The sequence below is a fragment of the Triticum dicoccoides genome, chromosome 3B (assembly GCF_002162155.2).
Source record: "Triticum dicoccoides isolate Atlit2015 ecotype Zavitan chromosome 3B, WEW_v2.0, whole genome shotgun sequence".
NCBI lineage: Eukaryota > Viridiplantae > Streptophyta > Magnoliopsida > Poales > Poaceae > Triticum > Triticum dicoccoides.
The window spans coordinates 604,206,901-604,212,046 of NC_041385.1; the positions used below are offsets into that span (position 1 = coordinate 604,206,901).

Genomic DNA, 5,146 nt, shown 5'->3' on the forward strand with positions numbered 1-5,146 from the left:
ATCGTGACCATGTCAAACATGGTTTACTGACCAACCATGGCATAATTCATCGATACATGCCCTGATGCCATATCAACATCAGCAGGGCTGCTGCCTTGCACTGGCAGGTATCTTGAGTTCTTGACCCAACCTTGAGATCCACCTGCACAAGGAGAAACGGAATTGTTAAGTACAACAGCCGAGCAGCACATCCAGTGTCTGACATGTGGCCAAGCACGCATAATCCAACTTATTGCCGTATCTACGTGTTTCTTAATCGCAAAAATTATCGACATGTTAACTAAGAACACAACGATATGGACGGAAAAATGTACAAAACCCAGCAGTACCCAGCTACCCAAGCCAAGAGTGATACCCAGCTACCCGCAAGTTACGACTGGGCCAATGCCGAGCAAGAGCAATGCATAACATATGGTGCCGCGCAGATAAGGCCGCACACGGATAGGCAAGAAGCACCTGCCCCCACTACTCAAATGCAATACACAAACGTTTGCTTCATCCATCTCATCTTTTGATCAGTTCAACTGAGAGCTCTTGCTACGACTTGTTTATAAGTCTTATAAGGCCACCAACAACCTTTGTGTGCATGCGTTTTACTATCTGCATATCTGTTGGACCTGGTAAGCAGTCCCATAGGCAATGCCTGCTAATAAATCCTCTGAAGCAAACTATATATGAGATGGTTTTGTTTGAATGGCTGTTTGCTTTGCCTGGCTTTGTTGCTAACCTCAGCAAGGAGGGCGCCGCGTTGGATAGCTGCTAGCTCCTCCATTAGCTTGGCAATCGGGTAGACTTGTCCCACAAGAACATCCATCGAGATTGTTTCTGGTTTGACGTTACCTTGATCTGCTGTGGAGGCCGGAACGGCACGGCGGAGCGATGATGCAGTGGGTGCTACTTCTGTTCTTGCTCTTGCTGTGCCTTCAGTTAGGCTCCAGCCAGACGAACCCCCAAGATGGTAAGCCACAGTCCTTCGTTTTTTTTCATTCGGTTAATAGGAAGAAAGTTGCCTACTTTTAAGAACAAGTTGCTCACTGAGCAGCCATTGGCCTGTGAAGAAGGTGAGCCAGATTAGTTCAGCCGGGAGCATAAGATGAACATGATTTTATTCCTTATAATGAATTCCCACAGGAAAGATCAGCATCATGGTAGTATGTAGCATCAAGATTATGGTTCTGCTTTCCAATTCGGTGGCGTTAATAGTTAGCTCTTAAGCCATTTTTATCATCATATCCAATTTGTGGCACTAGGTAGCACAAATAGAACTATAATGGATCAGATACACAGTAGGTCAAATCAAACAAATTTAGAATTCGTGCTAATGTATGGAGAAATAGGTCCCACGATAAAAGGTTAAACTGAAATAATGTTTCATTCCCGCCAGTACAACTGAGAATTCAAAGAAGGCCTCCTTTCTTGGATTAATACTTATCTTGCATGCTCTATGATGATACTTGCATCTACTCTCATACGATTAAGATTAGTGTCTAATATGATCCATGATAGGAGTGAGATTGAATTATTGGAGTTGTTGGTATTTAATGCCTCTCTAATGTTCGCTTGATAAACCTACAGTTGCCGCACTTCAAGCACTGATGAAGAATTGGCGGAATCAACCGCAAAGCTGGACAGGATCCGATCCCTGCAAACCCTGGGATGGAATTTCCTGTTCCAGCGGGAGAGTGACAGAAATGTTAGAACTCAACTTATCAGTCGTCATTTTGTACTTCTTTTATTATCAAGAAACAATCCGCTGAAACCTGGTAATTGCAGGAGATTATCGAGCATGAATGTTGCAGGTACATTAAGCAATGCCATAGATCAACTCTCCGCTTTGACGTATCTGTAAGTCATTGCTTCCTCAATTTCAAAAGAACTTCCTTCATACAGTAATAAAAGCTTCAGTTTTTTCTCAACAAAAACATGCAGTAACAGATAAGAATCCAGGAACGGGAACTACAGCCTACAAAATTATCTACAGATATAAACCATGATATGTTTTAGACTACTGATATGAACTACATGCAGGGATCTGTCTAACAATCCAAGTCTTGGAGGTTCACTTACCCCAAATATTGGAAATCTGAAGCAGCTCACCATTCTGTAAGAACAGCGACCATACACAAAACATTCTTCTTCTTTGGGTTAGGTGGAGAGGAGCAAAAGAAAAGACACGGGAAAAGCTGACATATTGTGTGGTTTTTCCTTCAGGAATTTACTTGGATGCAGCTTCACTGGTAACATCCCACAAGAGATAGGCAACTTAAGACAGCTCACATTCCTGTAAGAATTCACTGAAATTTCAATGCAGATCTTTTTAATGACATTATTTGATTCGTGAGATGATACAGATCAATTAACAAGTTACTCTTATACAGGGCCCTAAACATGAATCAATTCACTGGCAGAATACCCCCAGAACTTGGCCTTCTCACAAATCTCTCTTGGTTGGACTTGTCGGCCAATCAATTGTCAGGACAAATCCCAGTTTCGAGAGGTTCAGACCCGGGGTTGGATAAACTTGTCGCCACAAAGCATTTGTAAGTACTAAAATGTTGTACCTGCTCTAGAATGGAAAGAATAATTATAGCTTAAATGTGCTATTTTTTCATATCGGCTCATCCATCCATCCAATTCAATAGCCATTTTAGCGAGAACCAGTTGACAGGCCCAATGGACAGAAAACTTTTCAATGCCAATATGAACCTCGTACATGTGTAAGCAGCGTATTCATCTGCACTTGTTAATGCCCTCTGTTCTTTCATGCCATCTAACTTGTTTTGAATTTTTTATAATCATTGTCAGCCTATTTGACAACAATAAACTTGATGGACCAATCCCCCCATCCCTTGGGCTTGTCAAAACACTTCAAATTATGTACGTACCTCATAATAAATTCTCATTAGTCCGGCACTCCCTTTTGCACAGTTTTATTGACTTTTTTTTGTCTGACTGTACTTGTTCAGCCGACTAGACCATAACCAATTCAAAGGTGTGGTACCTGATAGTATCGGTAACCTGACTAGCCTGATGGAACTGTAAGTAGCTATCAACAAGGAACAATAACTAATGTCTCCTCTTCCTTCCAAATGATGTTGCCAATACTTCTCTGGTTATTACAGGAGCTTAGCAAGTAACCAATTGAGCGGGGCAGTGCCAGACCTCACCAATGCAACTAATCTCACTTATCTGTAAGGCACAAACTAGATCAATGCTTAAGTTTAATGATTCTTCTGTTGTTTCAACACAATTTTCTCTCCGGACAGGGACATGAGCAACAATGCTTTTGCAAGCTCAGGAGCACCAAGATGGTTTTCGACGTCGACGGCCCTGAACACCTTGTGAGTTGTATGAGGATTAGCAAAGTGAACGTTAAATGGGTTTAGTAAGGGAAAATGCCCAGGTACACTGAAGGGTGAGTGCACAAACCATATCAGCCATGAATAGAACCTTCAGATCTATGCACACTCTTGCCCTACATCTATTGCAATGTGTGAAAAGATCTCAAGGTAGTATCAATGACTGATATAGTGTTTGCAATGACCCTTGAGTGTACAAAATCCACACCCGTGAATAAGCTAGATTCTAAATAACATTGTTGTTCTGGTTGGATAATTTACAGATTTATGGATGGTAATGGCCTTAATGGGACAATACCCAACGCTCTTTTCAGCCTCCCACAGATGCAGAGAATGTAATTTCCTCGATACTCCAGCTAAACTTCTCCAATGCCACATCTAACTGAAAATTTCTCTTCAGTAAATTTCGGCAGATTTTGAGAAATAATTGTGTGTCCCTCAAGACCTCACATCCTTTATTTACATTTATGTTTTTATTATTTTTGTTGCAAATACATGAATTCTAATTTCACCCTAATGTACCAACAATTTTATGTCTTCTCATGTTTTAACTAGTATTTTAATGCAGATCACTAGCTAAGAATACTCTTGGAGGCTCACTGACTATGACTGGTAAAATCAGCTCAAAACTGCGGGTTGTTAATTTGACAAATAATCAAATAATCGATACTAATAACGTTGACCCAAGCTACACTGGTAGCCTAATGTAAGTATCACACCATATGGTATACTTGTACAACTACATGGCATGTGTCTCACCCATCTTTTCTGTTCTCATCCAGACTAACAGGGAATCCTGCATGCTTAGAAAATATCAATTTCTGCACACTCAAGGAAAAACGGCAAGTGGCATACTCTACTAGCCCAGGCCCCTGTGGTGCTATTTCCTGCCCCATTGGTCAGTTACCAAATCCAGAAACTTCACAGAACTGCGCTTGCACTACCCCCTTCGAGGGTGTGATGAACTTCCAAGCACCTGCCTTCTCTGACATGACAAGCCCCGAGTCATTCCAACAATTGGAGTCGACGCTTATACAGAACCTTAGCCTAGCTCCAAGATCAGTTGCACTTTCCGAAGTTGACTTCAGCCCAGGAGCTCCTCTAAAATTCAGATTGAAGTTTTTTCCAGTCAGTGAAATGGGCTTCAATCGCTCAGAAGTTATAAGAATCAGTTCTGCTTTGGCCAACCAAATTTATAAAGCTCCAACTCAATTTGGACCATATTACTTCACAGCAATCCCATACTTTGCAAGTATGCATACTGCATAGAATTATATTCTCTTTTATTTGATATGTCTCCAAGTCTCACGTAACTTGTCCATTTCAGTCCCAAGCGGTAAAAAATCCTCAATGCGCAAAGGTGTAATAATTGGAATAGCAATTGCTGGCTTTGTCCTTATTGTCGGTCTTGTTCTGGTAGCAATATATGCTCTACGGCAGAAGAAAATAGCCAAGGAGGCAGTAGAGCGGACTACCAATCCATTTGGTAATCATTTATTTTGTCGCATCCATAAATAAATGTCCAACTTGAATAAGCTAGTAATTTTTAGTTCTCTACACATGGCAGAAAAAAAAAGCAAGATAATCATAAGCATTTAAAAGTGTCATAACATGTTTGCTAATTTGATCTTGTTAATATTTTGATACCACAGCATCATGGGGAGCAGGTGGTAAAGATAACGGAGACGTACCGCAATTGAAAGGAGCAAGATATTTTGTATTTGAGGAACTGAAGAAATGCACCAATAATTTCTCAGAAACTCATGAGATAGGATCTGGAGGATATG

General features: G+C 40.9%; 1 long non-coding RNA gene and 1 pseudogene across 2 annotated transcripts; one reads left to right on the plus strand and one right to left on the minus strand.

Annotated features, from left to right (window-relative positions):
* The first annotated feature begins 748 nt into the window (after nucleotides 1–748).
* Nucleotides 749–5,146, plus strand: part of LOC119281638 — a 5,707-nt pseudogene continuing 1,309 nt past the window's right edge.
* On the minus strand, nucleotides 991–2,097 carry LOC119281639. Of its 2 annotated transcripts, XR_005138491.1 has the most exons (4): nucleotides 2,068–2,097; nucleotides 1,761–1,843; nucleotides 1,574–1,666; nucleotides 991–1,050 (listed from the first exon to the last, which is right to left on the minus strand). It is a non-coding gene; the product is annotated as an uncharacterized LOC119281639 (long non-coding RNA). The 2 variants fall into 2 exon arrangements; XR_005138490.1 differs by lacking the exon at nucleotides 2,068–2,097 and having other exon boundaries at nucleotides 1,761–1,867.